The sequence below is a fragment of the Macrobrachium rosenbergii genome, chromosome 4 (genome assembly GCF_040412425.1).
Source record: "Macrobrachium rosenbergii isolate ZJJX-2024 chromosome 4, ASM4041242v1, whole genome shotgun sequence".
NCBI classification, from domain to species: Eukaryota; Metazoa; Arthropoda; class Malacostraca; order Decapoda; family Palaemonidae; genus Macrobrachium; species Macrobrachium rosenbergii.
Window position 1 is genome coordinate 78,418,517 of NC_089744.1, and position 15,305 is coordinate 78,433,821.

General features: G+C 36.3%; 1 protein-coding gene across 39 annotated transcripts in view; it reads left to right on the forward strand.

Annotated features, from left to right (window-relative positions):
* chb (chromosome bows) overlaps positions 1-15,305 on the forward strand; it is a 406,696-nt gene that overhangs the window by 169,874 nt on the left and 221,517 nt on the right. The gene's annotated exons all lie outside the window — the stretch shown is intronic.

Below are 15,305 nucleotides of genomic sequence, written 5' to 3' on the forward strand. Positions count from 1 at the left end.
TATAGAATAATTTACTTTCCGCATAGTTCTTGTTGTTCTTCTCCCCTCTTATTTTTTTAATTACTTGCCTCTCTCTCTCTCTCTCTCTCTCTCTCTCTCTCTCTCTCTCTCTCTCTCTCTCTCTCTCTCTCTCTCTCTCTCTCTCCAAGCCATCATCATGTATGTACATACTAGAATTAGATCGTGAGATCAACAAAATCGAGCAGCTTTGCGTGTGATCTTTACGTGAATGGGAAACCACAAAGTACAAGTCAATAAATAAATGAATAAAAGTAAAAAAAAAATTATATATATATATATATATATATATATATATATATATATATATATATATATATATATATAAAGCACATACAAACACGGAAATATGGATTGGGAGAAGCATCATGCTCCATCATTATTCACCAATTTCGCCTCTTTCCTATTGACATGAGTAAAGGTTTTCCTCCCTCTCGTCATATTTTGCTCTGAAATCCAGGAATGAGTCCCGTGAGCATAATAGATACCAGCCTTTTATAAAAGCACATTCCCCTTTCTTCGAATCTCCCCGTGCCTGCCTGCCTGCCTTCCTGCTTGTGCCTCTGCCTGTGACTCCTCCTCCTCCTCCTCCTCCGCTGCTTCTTCCTCTTTCCCCTTTCCCCCTTTCATCATTGCCGAGATCCCGTAGGCGTTCTCTTTGTCTTTGATGTATTATTGAAGGTAGACCGAGCCCTGAGACGTACTTGTAAACTGAGGGGAGGAATGATGAGTGGTTCTCTCTCTCTCTCTCTCTCTCTCTCTCTCTCTCTCTCTCTCTTCTCTGGATCCATTTCCGACCTTACAAGCAAGTCGACTTAGAGTCGGTTCTCTCTCTCTCTCTCTCTCTCTCTCTCTCTCTCTCTCTCTCTCTCTCTCTCTCTCTCTCTCTCTCTCTCTCTCTCCATTTCCGACCTTACAAGCAAGTCGACTTTAAGTCGGCTCTCTCTCTCTCTCTCTCTCTTGCCCCGTTGAAAGGTTGTCTCAGGTCCCTCTATTCATTTGAATCTAAAACGGTAATTGTACTGTAAAACTACAGGTTTTTGTTTCCCATATACGCCCTGTTGGTTATAAAACCTTTTAGAAGAAAAGTCTCTCTCTCTCTCTCTCTCTCTCTCTCTCTCTCTCTCTCTCTCTCTCTCTCTCTCTCTCTCTCTCTCTCTCTCAAGAAAAGGCAATATTCTAATGGTTTTCATGCAGTTTTTTAAGTGACGAATGCTTGTAGTTATGGAGGACGACATTATTGAAGTAGAAGACGTCGATCTCACAGTAATTAATAATAAATCATTGGTTGACAGAGCCAGTTCTGTATCTCACTAAAATCAAGGCCCTCCATTCATGTGATTCCTTTCCAGTGCTTTTGAGACCTCACTTTCCTATAGTCTTTGGAAGAAAAGAACTATTTAGTCAGTGTTTCAAGAGAAAGGTGTCCTAAATAATATTTAATAAGTTTAAGAGAAACGTATCCTACGTTATAATTAATCATTTTGAAATTAACAAAACTCGACATGGTTATTTTGATACAGTTGGCAGGGAGTTCGTGTTAATGACGCTGGCTTATGTCGCTTGGTTACTCTTCAATGCCAATAGATTTCGATGATGGAACTGCTTGAAGTATTGGCAGTTTTTTTTTTTTTATTTTTATTTTTTTTTTTTTTTTGCTTTCCCAGAAATTTTCACTTTTCTTGAATTAGCAAATTCGTGGTCATTGTGCTCGTTTTCGCAGTTTTCCTATAACTTAAAATAGTTTCTGCATTTTTTTAGCATGCAAATCTCAAATTCTGTATGTGGGATTGGAAGTAATTTAATAACAGCTCTTTTATTGATCTTGATGGTAATTTATGTAGTATTGATAATGTTATTTACAGAACATTTTTCATGCCTATAGTGTGTATATATATATATATATATATATATATATATATATATATATATATATATATATATATATATATTTATATATATATACACATATATACACAAATATATATATAGTTTTATGTTACTATTGATCGTTATGGTAATTTCTTTGCTACTGATAGTTTTATGGACAAAACATTTTTTATGCTTATATTGTAGAATAAATGTGTTTTTATAGTTTTGTGTATATCTGATGTGAAATAGGGAAATTTATTGAAATATGGAAATTTATTCAGTGGTAATCAGTAATCCCCCTCCCCCCTCAACCTGGGGATTTGGAGGTTATTGGAAAAGGTTGGATATACGAATTGTACGTATGTTTTTCTACAATAACGGCGGAGACAAGCGACTTCGGTAGGAAAATTGATAAGAGAGAGAGAGAGAGAGAGAGAGAGAGAGAGAGAGAAAAGAGAGAGAGAGAGAGAGAGAGAGAGAGAGAGAGAGAGAGAGAGAGAGAGAGTCCTTCGTTTTAGTTGTTCCATTGGAGTCAAAGGGTTATGAAAATTGATGGTCCAAAATATCAAAGGCCCTGCAATTTTCTACTCCGTCTGTGTTATGGATTGAATTTTTATGGGAGAGACTCTTGCGCCCCGTTTCCTGTCGTAGGTTATGAGGGCTGTTGATTGTTGATGCTGTTGTTTCATTGCTTGCAGCAGTAATGGAGCTTTTGTCGTCTTCGTAACTTTCAATAATGACTAATTTAAGGCCAACTGAAATTAATGTATGCGGTTTCAGAAGTACTTTTAAGAAGTTCGTGTAAGGTAGTCATCGTTATGGCCGAGTTTACCGAGTCTTCTGTTCCCTATTTTTGGTTTGAGGAGTCGTCCGTATTGTATGTAGATATTTTCTTAGATTTAAAGATATTTTAAAAGCATGTGTGTATTCAGATTTCAGGTTCTTTTTAGAATTGTTATTGAATTTAATTGAATATAGAGTTTAGGGAAATTGCAAAATGACGATTAATTATTTGTATTATATTATTGTCTGTCGGTGCTCATCAGCCCAAGCATTTTATTAGCGAACGAATGTTTAGATGGGACGAAAACAAGTGTGTGCACGATATTTTTTATATGTTGCTATTAAAATTGGGGTGCTTGGGATTAATGTATTGATTTTGCCAAGTGAGGTATATTATTTATGTATTATGTACCGGTGCTTTTATGTTTTTCGAAAGCTGAAATAAAACCACGCCCAATTTTGATGAATTAACCAGAACTCTGCGGAAAAATGAATAGTATATTTACCATGTAGTGTTGTACTGATCATAGATGATTGTTTTTGACAATCCAGGTTTGATTGCAGTACTGTTGACAGCTTTTTCATTCCCTTCCTGCTTCTGTTTTTCCTTAAAGGCAGGACTTTCAGTTCTTTCATAATTAAGCACTACCCTTCATGCTTCCTTCATGCTCCATTTTTCCTTTCATTTTCCTTTTCATTTATTCTTGTTTTCTACGAGATTGAAATATAAAAGAAATGCCTTTCGGATGTGAAGCAGCAAGCAAAGTAAAATTATATAAATGTCTTCATCAGAGTCAACACGAGTGTGCTGTATATGGTTACATGTATTCCAGTCTCTCTCTCTCTCTCTCTCTCTCTCTCTCTCTCTCTCTCTCTCTCTCTCTCTCTCTCTCTCTCTCTCTCTCTCTCTCTCTCTCACGACTGTGGTCACGTTCCACTCATCAAGGTATAGAATTTATCTTGGTTAAGAATCACGAGAGACATGGGTCATTAGGCGTGTCTACTAGTATTGTACTTCGCCTTCTTTATATAGGAGTCTTTTATATTCCTTTTTTGTGTGAAACTGGGCTTCGCCTTGTTTCTGTGGGCTTGGATGCATCATTTATGAGTGCAGAAGATTTCGTGAATAATTGGGCTTTTCTCTTTAACACTAGGGACTTCAAATTTTCAGTCCATTCTTTTAGGAAATATATCAATTTATGAACTCATTGGAATAAGTTTTGATAACTTTGTGTAGGATAAGGGTATAGTATGCCCTTTTTTTCTTTGTACACAGCCTTTATATTTATTATTATTGGTAAGTTGTTTTTAGCTTTGCCTTTAGGCTTGGTCTGCACAAAGGCTTTTGAGTTGCCGGGAATAAAATAAACGGTTGTTTTATATACTGTGTCCCCCCCCACTTTTCTTTTACACCGGAATGCATGAAGTATGTTCAAAGTTTTTTCTAATTGATCTGTTTACTTTGATACCATTGAAATTTCTGCTGATGCTACTTTGATGAAAATGTGTTTGTCCTAGTGTAAATCTTATTGCCAATTACATAAATCGTTTATAAGTAGTAATTTGAAGCAGATCCATGTGTAGTTTTCATGACTCTCTCTCTCTCTCTCTCTCTCTCTCTCTCTCTCTCTCTCCTCTCTCTCTCTCTCTCTCTGTGTTGATACACAAAGGTATTTCTGTGGAGTGAATTATTAAATATCTCTGTAGGTCAGTCGACTGCTTTTGGGCCACTGAGTGGGTTGGGGGGGGGGTGGCAAGAGAGAAAGATGTATCTTTACAGATGTACCATCATGTAACCAAAAAAGGAAGATCAGACTGAGCCAGTCTCGCATACCTTCGAGGTGGAATCATTCATGATTATATATTCCTTACTTATTCTACGTAGGCATCCTATCGTCAGGCGGAGTATTGCTGTGTTTTCATTCTTAGTTCCTGGAAAAGCATTCTCACCTGATACTCTTTGTTTCCCAGGAGGCAAATTTTTCTTGTTCAGTAAATGTTCGTGCTTCTGGGCCCCTGTTTGGGTTGGTTGGTGAGATTTTGTCTGTTCTAAAATCACTATGACTCTCCAGTTGCTCAGTGTCTACCGAAATGGATCTCGTGGCCCAACGATTCATTACAGTAGGGATACGAAAAGTCATACTCCTATTGGTAGGTCTTTTCATATTGAATTTAATATATATATATATATATATATATATATATATATATATATATATATATATATATATATATATATACTGTATATATATATATATATATATATATATATATATATATATATATATATATATATATATATATATATATACTATATATATATGTGTGTGTATAACAGAAATAAATTTGACTCACATCAGGATCGAACCCAGGTCCTATTCTTCCAGCTGAAGCAGCGGGAAATATTTGTCGACTTCCATCACTTCCATTTAAATAGAACTCACTTTTCCTCGATCTGCGGCACACGTGAAGTTGCAGCGAAGAAGAGAAACACTCGTTAGGGAAAATTGACGACACCATTTGACGCTCGTATCGACGAGTGTATAATGGACGATCTCGGGTTACGTCTGGTTGAATAGCGTGTCATCGGATAGCCGCATGAACCGACCTGCAAATAAAAAATGGGAGGATTTGTGGTGGTGACGTAGGCTACTGTGGCCGATTCAGGCCCTTTTAAGCAGGAAAGGGCATGACGGACGGGGTGGTGGATGGAAGGAGGAAGGAAGGCTTTAAAAGTCACGTGGGTGAAAAGATTGAGCTGGGTCTCTCTCTCTCTCTCTCTCTCTCTCTCTCTCTCTCTCTCTCTCTCTCTCTCTCTCTCTCTCTTCATGCTAGTTGATTTTCATACCCTTCAAACAAACTTGACCAGATGTGCAAAGCATTATCAGTATATATAAGAATTGTAGTGATTCTCTCTCTCTCTCTCTCTCTCTCTCTCTCTCTCTCTCTCTCTCTCTCTCTCTCTCTCTCTCTCACCTTGCTAGATTTTATTTTTATATCCCTCAAACAAAATTGACCAGATGTGCAGAACATTATCAATGTATTTTTGAAGAATAGTAATTCTCTCTCTCTCTCTCTCTCTCTCTCTCTCTCTCTCTCTCTCTCTCTCTCTCTCTCTCTCTGCTTGTGGGTTTTCATATCCTTCAAACTGTGCAAAGCATTATCAGAATATTTAGAAGAGCAATTCTCTCTCTCTCTCTCTCTCTCTCTCTCTCTCTCTCTCTCTCTCTCTCTCTCTCTCTCTCTCTCTCTCTCTCTCCCCATGCTAGTCGTGTTTCATATCCTTCAGAGTAAATTGACCATATGTACACAGCATTATCAGTGTATTTAAAGTCTTTATTCTCAATTGCTTTATATGCTGAAGTTTCCACGTAAATGATTAATAACCGAGTTATTATAAAATGGCTAGGCCTTCTTGTTATTAATTAGTATTCATTATAAACTGGCTAGGCCTACTTACGTTACTAATGAGTAATTGTAAACTGGCTAGGTCTGTTTATGTATCAGTAAGTATTCATTGTAAGCTGGCTAGGTCTGCTTGCTGATTATTCATTGTAAATTGGCTAGGCCTGCTTTTGTCACTAATGAGTATTCATTGTAAACTGAATAGGTCTGCTGGCTGATTATTCATTGTAAATTGGCTAGGCCTGCTTTTGTCGTCAATAAGTATTCATTGTCAACTGGATAGGTCTGCTTGTTGATTATTCATTTAAAATTGGCTAGGCCTGCTTTTGTCATTAATAAGTATTCATTGTAAACAGGATAGGTCTGCTTGCTGATTATTCACTGTAAATTGGCTAGGCTTGCTTTTGTCATTAATAAGTATTCATTGTAAACTGGCTAGGTCTGCTTGCTGATTATTCATTGTAAATTGGCTAGGCCTGCTTTTGTTATTAATAAGTATTCATTGTAAACTGAATAGGTCTGCTTATATTTATTAATAAGTATTCATTGTAAACTGTCTAGGTCTGCTTCTGTTATTAATGAGTACTCAATATAAACTTGCTAGGTCTGCTTATATTAATGTGTATTCATTATAAACTGGCTAGGTATGCTTCTGTTATTAGTAAGTATTCAATATAAATTGGCTAGTTCTGCTTATATGTTGTTAATAAGTATTCATTGTAAACTGAGGTATGCTTATGTTGTTAATGAGTATTCAGTATAAACGGGCTAGGTCTGCTTGTGTTATTAAGTATTCATTGTAAACTTGCTAGGTCAGCTTATATTAATGCGTATTCATTATAAACTGGCTAGGTATGCCTCTGTTATTAGTAAGTATTCAATATAAATTGGCTAGTTCTACTTATGTTGTTAATAAGTATTCATTGTAAACTGGCTAGGTATGCTTATGTTGTTAATGAGTATTCAGTATAAACGGGCTAGGTCTGCTTGTGTTATTAATAAGTATTAATTGTAAACTTGCTAGGTCAGCTTAATGAGTGCTGGCTAGGTCAGCTTACGTTATTAATAAGTATTCAATATAAACTGGCTAGGGTCCGTTTGTTATTAATGAGTATTCATTGTAAACTGGTTAGGGTCTGCTTATGTTATTAATGAGTATTCAGTATAAACGGGTTAGGTCTGCTTATGTAATTAATGAGTATTCAGTGTAAACTGGTTAGTTATGCTCATGTTATTAATGAGTATTCAGTATAAACTGGTTAGTTATGCTTATGTCATTAATGAGTATTCAGTGTAAACTGGCTAAGGTCTGCTTATGTTATTAATGAGTATTCAGTATAAGCTGGTTAGGTCTGCTTATGTTATTAATGAGTATTCAGTATAAGCTGGTTAGGTCTGCTTATGTTATTAATGAGTGTTCAGTATAAGCTGGTTAGGTCTGCTTATGTTATTAATGAGTATTCAGTATAAACTGTTTAGTTATGCTTATGTTATTAATGAGTATTCAGTATAAAGTGGTTAGTTACGCTTATGTTATTAATGAGTATTCAGTGTAAACTGGCTAGGGTCTGCTTATGTTATTAATGAGTATTCAGTATAAACTGGTTAGTTATGCTTATGTTATTTTAATAAGTATTCATTGTAAACTGGCTAGGTATACTTATGTTATTAATGAGTATTCAGTGTAAACTGGCTAGTTATGCTTATGTTATTAATGAGTATTCATTGTAAACTGGCTAGGTATGCTTATGTTATTAATGAGTATTCATTGTAAACTGGCTAGGTATGCTTCTGTTATTAATGAGTATTCAGTGTAATCTGGCTAGGTATGCTTATGTTATTTATGAGTATTCACAGTGTAAACTGGCTAGGGTCTGCTTATGTTGTTAATGAGTATTCAGTGTAAACTGGCTGGTTCTGCGTACGTATGCTATTAATGCGTATTCAGTATAAACTGGTTAGGTCTGCTTATATTATTAATGAGTATTCAATATACTGGCTAGGTCTGGTTGTGTTATTGACAAGTACCAATATAATGGGTTTTCTGTATCTTTATATTCACATTCTCTATCTGAGCAACTGCATCTCTCTGTATCTTTGCCATTCTTGCCGTCGTAATCTTCATTTTTCTTCCAACCAGGCAGCCCATTGTTTATTTCTTTTCCTTTAGTGTCACCGTGAACACTAGGTATCATATTCCTGCGATATTTCATATCTTTTCCTCGATAGGATTGTTTTTATTGTCCTTAATGGAGCAGCTTAGGTTTTTGAATTTCTAATAAAAAGAAGGAAGGATTTGTGGTGTAGTTTCTCTCTCTCTCTCTCTCTCTCTCTCTCTCTCTCTCTCTCTCTCTCTCTCTCTCTCTCTCTCTCTCTCACACAAGTTACGTTATTAAATGCAACGTAACCAGGGCCGAGGAGGTAAACGTTGGCCTAACTCTCTGTAAGATTCAAGGGAGAATCTTTTGCTATTCTATTTCTTAGAATGCCTTCGAGTTAATTTAATGGATTTCCATTGATTTTCTTATTGTTAACTTCCCCTTCCATTTATGGTAGGTAATTTCGTTAATACATTGAGGGGCAGCTGGTTCTCGTTATCATGCGAAGGTAAGACGAAATAGGAACTGCGTGACCAATCTTTCCATCTTGTGGATTTCGTAATAACTTCATCGTAAAGATTTTACGACTTGAATTTCCAGTTTAATAGTTACAGCTGGATCTGTTTGCATAAAGAAGCAAGTTCATGGCTGTACACTAGTCGAATTTTGTTGGAATGTGTATCTGTATACACACACACACACATATATATATATATATATATATATATATATATATATATATATATATATATATATATATATATATATATAAAGTTATTTTGTGTGTATTCCTGCATATTTATCTATTTATCACCTTTTTCTTTGACTTGTCACTCACCTCTGTAGGCATATTTCCCTCTGGAGCCCTCCTGGGTTTATAATAAGTTGATTCTGTCCGTAATGATTTTCACCTCAAGATTTAAGGAAAGAAAGACAGAAAGGATTGTGGGGGAATGACCAAAGTTTTGAAGAGTGGAAATTGTTGATTAGTTAAAGTACTTTTTGAGTAATTGTGATGGATGATGGTATGATATATAACGCCCTCCTCACATATGAATGTGGTTCCTCGTGCTAGTGACCGGTGTTCATCAGCGCTAAACCAGGAAGTCAGTCCATTCTCCCTTAACATGAGAAATTACCATCAGCGATTAGAAGGAAGAAGGGTGCTCTTCTTGAGAGAACCGGAAAGCTGGTAGGGCGTGACTGCCCTAAAATGGAAGACTGCAGTATCTGCAAAAATACAAAACTGAGAAAAACGGGACCCCCTAAATAAAGCACTGAAGAATCATTCTGAAACTGCAGTAACCTGTGTATTATTGTTTCACGAGCCCAATACGTGGCATATCTCAGTTTCGAAGATTTTGCAGACACTGCAGTTTTCCATTTTAGGGCAGATGAGGGTTGCAATTTCATCCAGTAGTAAAGGGGATTCTTATATAAACGACTTTTTCAACCATAGGTGTGATGTCTGGATAAAGAATGAGTTGGAGCTATTGATGAAAAGCTCTTCCATATTATATAAAAAATGTTACAGAAGCTTGTAGTAGATCTTAAGAGTCTGGCGCTAGCACTAGTGGATCCCTATAGGCCTGAAACCCCACGCGAGTGAGCACGTAAATTGCATCCGAAATTCCAAATTTCCATGCCGTAATATCTAAGGGTATATAAATCTTCATTCTCTGTATGAGGGTGCCAGCCAGGTCTTCCCCCCCCCCCGAAGGGAGCATGAGCCAGTAATATGCAGCCTCCCCTCCTCCCCGGGTCCCATCTACCGCAACTTGCTCTTTTATTTCCCCTCTTCTGTCACCGTAGGTGTCAAGGGGAGGACAATCTAATGGGATGGGTGGAAGCGTGGTCTCTCTCTCTCTCTCTCTCTCTCTCTCTCTCTCTCTCTCTCTCTCTCTCTCTCTGGTACCCACCACCGGAAACGGAACCTCACCCGACATTTAACTCTGCTCTTCTCTCGTGGAAATGAAAGTGAGAACCTTTTACATTATTTCCACTTAGGAGGTATTTCTCTCTCTCTCTCTCTCTCTCTCTCTCTCTCTCTCTCCCAGCACCAGTACACATGCCCCCCCCCCACCTCCACTCCTTCAGGCTTTCTTCTTAATTTCTTCTCACTTCTCGTTCCTTACCATTTGAGTTCCCATCTTTTCTTGCACCCGACGAAATAGTAATGTGCCGTTTAAGTGTATTAGGTGGTGTCCCAAGTCGTTGATCTTTGTCTCATATATATATATATATATATATATATATATATATATATATATATATATATATATATATATGTATATATATATATAGTGTGTGTGTAAATATGTGTGTATATATATATACGGTATATATGTGTGTATGTTCGTGTATATTCATTATTATTATTATTATTATTATTATTATTATTATTATTATTATTATTATTATTATTATTATTATATAGCCAAGCTGAAACCGTAATTGGAAAGGGAGAATGTTATGAGCCCAGTGGCCCTAGCAGGGGAAAGCAGCCCAGTAAGGAAAAGGAAATAGAGAACTCCATATTTAAAAGGTGGAAGATATATATAAAAAAGAATAAGTAAGACAAATGCCAGATAAACTGTGAGGTGAGACTCATGTCAGCATGCTCAAGAAAAAAAAAAAATTTAACTTCTGAAGTTCCTGCAGTTTAATTTAATTTTTTGGGAAAATTATGTAGTAATTTGGTCATAGTAGTAGTAAAAATACTAGAAGACTTAGGTATCGAACATCGTATATCAAAAGGCAAGACTTAGAATTAACTGCGCTCTGGTAAGATCTGATTGCAAAGGATATTAAGAATGAAAAAAAAATCAGCTATAATGTTATTTGCACAATGAGCGAGTGAAATTACAACCACAGAAGTTAATGCTAAATAATGATGGAGGTCAAGGTTTTTTTTTTTTTGTAAAATTCAAGATGCGGTTGGCTGTCGAAGAACAAATCCTGGAACAGTATTCTTAACATGGGAAACTAAAAAAAAAAAAAACTATAACAATCTAGAGGGAATTACTCAGTATACCAATTTTTTTGTGCAGTCAACTATGACTGATTTGAAGTAAGGCGCTTGCAGTTAAAGAAACAGTCAGTGAGTACATGTATACGGTGAGTGAGATCCAGTTTTTAGGCCTGTTTGACTGTCATCCTTTGAGCTTTGTTAGGGTTAACTTAACCCCTATGATTTATAACATGTATTAGTTTGAACTAAATTACTAAGAGATTCGGCAACCACAGGCCTACATTCAGGAGGTAGGGTCGATGCGCAGGTCCAGGATTTTGCTCAACATCTTTCTTCAGTTTTTATAGTAATAAAAGGCAGTAAAAAATTAGCTATAGCTTAAAAAAACACACCCACTTAACGATTAATAATGGTAATTTGATCATAACTATGTAACAGCCAGGTAATCACAATCGATTTGAAAAGTTGATAAAAAAAAAAAAAAAACTGGTCAGTAAGGTAGAGCCGACGAGTCAGTATATCCATTTTGGACGGAAAGTCTAGTTATGAGATTTAACGATAAAGATCAGAGATAAACATAGAGAAGAGGATTAGGAAATCTCTTTATAAACACCAGTCATGCTTGGTCTTTCTGTTACGCCTGCCCAGCACTCCGTTTAAAAAAGAAAAGTGAAAGGAAGAGAAAACTGACAGAAAAATTTGCTCGAGTGTCCCCTCTGTCTAGAGAACTGTAATCCAAGATGGTGGAATGCCAATGGACAGATTCTATTGAGAGTGTCCAAGGCTTGAATACGTCGATTTGATTTCGGAGGAAGATTGTCTGTTGTATCCTAATTGTGCCGATAACGGAAGGTATAATATTATCAGTGTTGTCAGACGGAGGAAAGAAGAGAATGTCAACCCTTTTTATGGGGTGCTGTTGATAACGTTTGGAATATGTTTTATACTTTGTGGTTGAATTTAACAGTGAAATTAATGTTTTGTGGCTATGTACTCAGAGGTAAATCACGTTTTTTTTTTTTTTTTTTTTTTTTTTTTTAGCCCTGTATCGCCTGAAAAATTGTAAAATTTCCGTTCGGCCAGTGAGCAGATTTTAGTACTGAAAAGAGATTGCGTTTGCAATAATCTCGGATTTTCATTTGGATTTCGTCATTCTGAGCTGAACACCTGAGAGAGAGAGAGAATTCGTGAGGTATTGCTTCTTTCTCTCAGAATTTCGCTGTCGGTGCGTATTTTACAAAGCGTCTGTCCACGGCTTTAATCTCTCTCTCTCTTTCGGGTATTTTGAGCTTTCTTTTGTAATATCGAAGTTACCAACTTCCTTCTGCATTCAGTTTTCTGGATGTTTTTTTATATGCGATAAATTCTCTTTTATATATAATTACGTTGTTCGGACATCATTCCGGTACTGTACATATCATGTAGCTTACCCATTCGACCTTGACCCCCGTAGTGTATGATATATTTTTTTTATATTATGATAGACATTTTCTCTCCCAGTCGTCATTGCGTGCAACCTCAAAAAAAAAAAAAAAAAAAAAGAGTCTTCCCCTGTATACTTTTTCGTGAGGTCATTAAGTCTACCGATTGGACTAACAGGGTTTCGTGTCAGTCTCGAGGAACGATACGCAAGGCACTGGCGCCACTGTGAAGGAATTGTTATTGTTGTCAGGTGCCCCTTCTCTCTCTCTCTCTCTCTCTCTGGCTTATTATTATCATAAAATAAGTTCTAACTAGTTTCATATCTAGCTTATTATTATCATACAATAACTTTTAATTATCAAGTTTGTTTATATGCACAGACTCACGTGACGACAAAGCCTAAGGCCCCCTCTCTCTCTCTCTCTCTCTCTCTCTCTCTCTCTCTCTCTCTCTCTCTCTCTCTCTCTCTCTCTCTCTTATTATTATCATAAAATAAGTTCTAAATAGTTTCATATCTAGCATATTATTATAATACAATAACTTTTAATTATCAAGTTTGTTTATATGCACAGACTCACGTGACGACAAAGCCTAAGGCCCCCCTCTCTCTCTCTCTCTCTCTCTGGCTTATTATTATCATAAAATAAGTTCTAAATAGTTTCATATCTAGCATATTATTATAATACAATAACTTTTAATTATCAAGTTTGTTTATATGCACAGACTCACGTGACGACAAAGCCTAAGGCCCCCCCCTCTCTCTCTCTCTCTCTCTCTCTCTCTCTCTCTCTCTCTCTCTCTCTCTCTCTCTCTCTCTCTCTCTCTCTGGCTTATTATTATCATAAAATAAGTTCTAAATAGTTTCATATCTAGCATATTATTATAATACAATAACTTTTAATTATCAAGTTTGTTTATATGCACAGACTCACGTGACGACAAAGCCTAAGCCCCCCTCTCTCTCTCTGGCTTATTATTATCATAAAATAAGTTCTAACTAGTTTCATATCTAGCTTATTATTATCATACAATAACTTTTAATTATCAAGTTTATATGCACAGACTCACGTGACGACAAAGCCTAAGCCCCCTCTCTCTCTCTCTCTCTCTCTCTCTCTCTCTCTCTCTCTCTCTCTCTCTCTCTCTCTCTCTCTCTCTCTCTCTCTCTCATATTCTTCTTACAGTATGTAATATGGATATTCTCGAACGCATACCGCGCATTCTCCATCGGCCGTGTTGTGTTTTTATGAATGCTTATTGAATGCTCATCAAGAAAACTGTTGATGTCTCATATTCATGTGGAGATTTTGTTGATGTTGTCTCATATTCATGTAGATGTTTTTTTTTTTTTTTTTTTTCATATATTGTTAGGCAGTAGTGAAAGGCTCCTCTTACTGGGTTGTTTTACTGGACAAGGTGATGAGAGGGTTCTTCTCTGTTTGCTTTTCTTTTATGCTTTTGCTCCTCCTCCTTTTACTTGTTTTTTCTTGAGTTGCTTTTTTTTACGTATTTGCTTCTCATGCTTTGCTTGATATTCGCATGCGCGGGATGTGGGGCTTTTGCGTGCAAGCATTTTCATTGAAAGTAGCATTTGCTTATATGACTTAAACATTTTTCCCTTTTCAATTTATTTGTAGTGATGAACGGCTTCCGAGATCTTAATAAAAAAGAACAGGTTTTTAATATTAAAGGAAGAAAAATTTTGATTAGGGAAAGAAGGGGGTTTTAGTATTGTTAGTGGGAGAAATATTTTTAAATATTGAGCTATGGAAAACTATTTATATATGATTTTTTTAAACGGTCTTACAACATTTGATTTTAGATCTTAAAAGCAGAATATAATATATTCAAGGAAGAAATTTTCTGATCATAAAGGAAAGAAGGGGCTGGTTTAGTTTTATGAATGGGAAAAATAGTTTTTAAATATTTGCCCTTGAGAGACTATTAATATTTGCTTTTTAGTGGTCTTAAAAGGTCTTACATCATTGGATATGAGGTCTTGAAAGCACAATGTTGTGAAAGGAAGAAAAATTTTGATCGAAAGGAAGAAAGAGAGTTTAATATTATTAACTGGAGAAAGATTTTTTAAATATCGGCCTTTGAACGACTACTTGTATGTGGTTTTTAGAGATCTTTAAAAGAATATCTTATCGTTATTTGATTTGATGTTTTGAAAGCAAAGCCGTAGAACCTGTGGGCAGGTTTTTCTATTTTCTCTTCCAGCTGTAGGATGTGGTGAAATACTTTGTATCTCTCCACCGCCGTTTCATTTTTTGATGAGGGTCGGAACTGCTGCTCTATTTTGAATGCTTGTAGGGGAGAGCCGAGCGAATATTTTTTGCTTTAATCTCTCTCTCTCTCTCTCTCTCTCTCTCTCTCTCTCTCTCTCTCTCTCTCTCTCTCTCTCTCTCTCTCACATTTTTTTAAGCGTGCAAAGATATTCCCAGCCTTCAGGTTGGGTTATTTGAGTTGGAATTTAGTCTGGAATTCTCTCTCTCTCTCTCTCTCTCTCTCTCTCTCTCTCTCTCTCTCTCTCTCTCTCTCTCTCTCTCTCTCACATTTTTAAGCGTGCAAAGTTATTCCCAGCCTTTAGTTTGGGCTGTTTGAATTGGAATTTAGTCTGATTCTCTCTCTCTCTCTCTCTCTCTCTCTCTCTCTCTCTCTCTCTCTCTCTCTCTCTCTCTCTCTCTCTTATCAGTATTAATGTTTATAGTAGTGCTCTCTGAAATGGAATT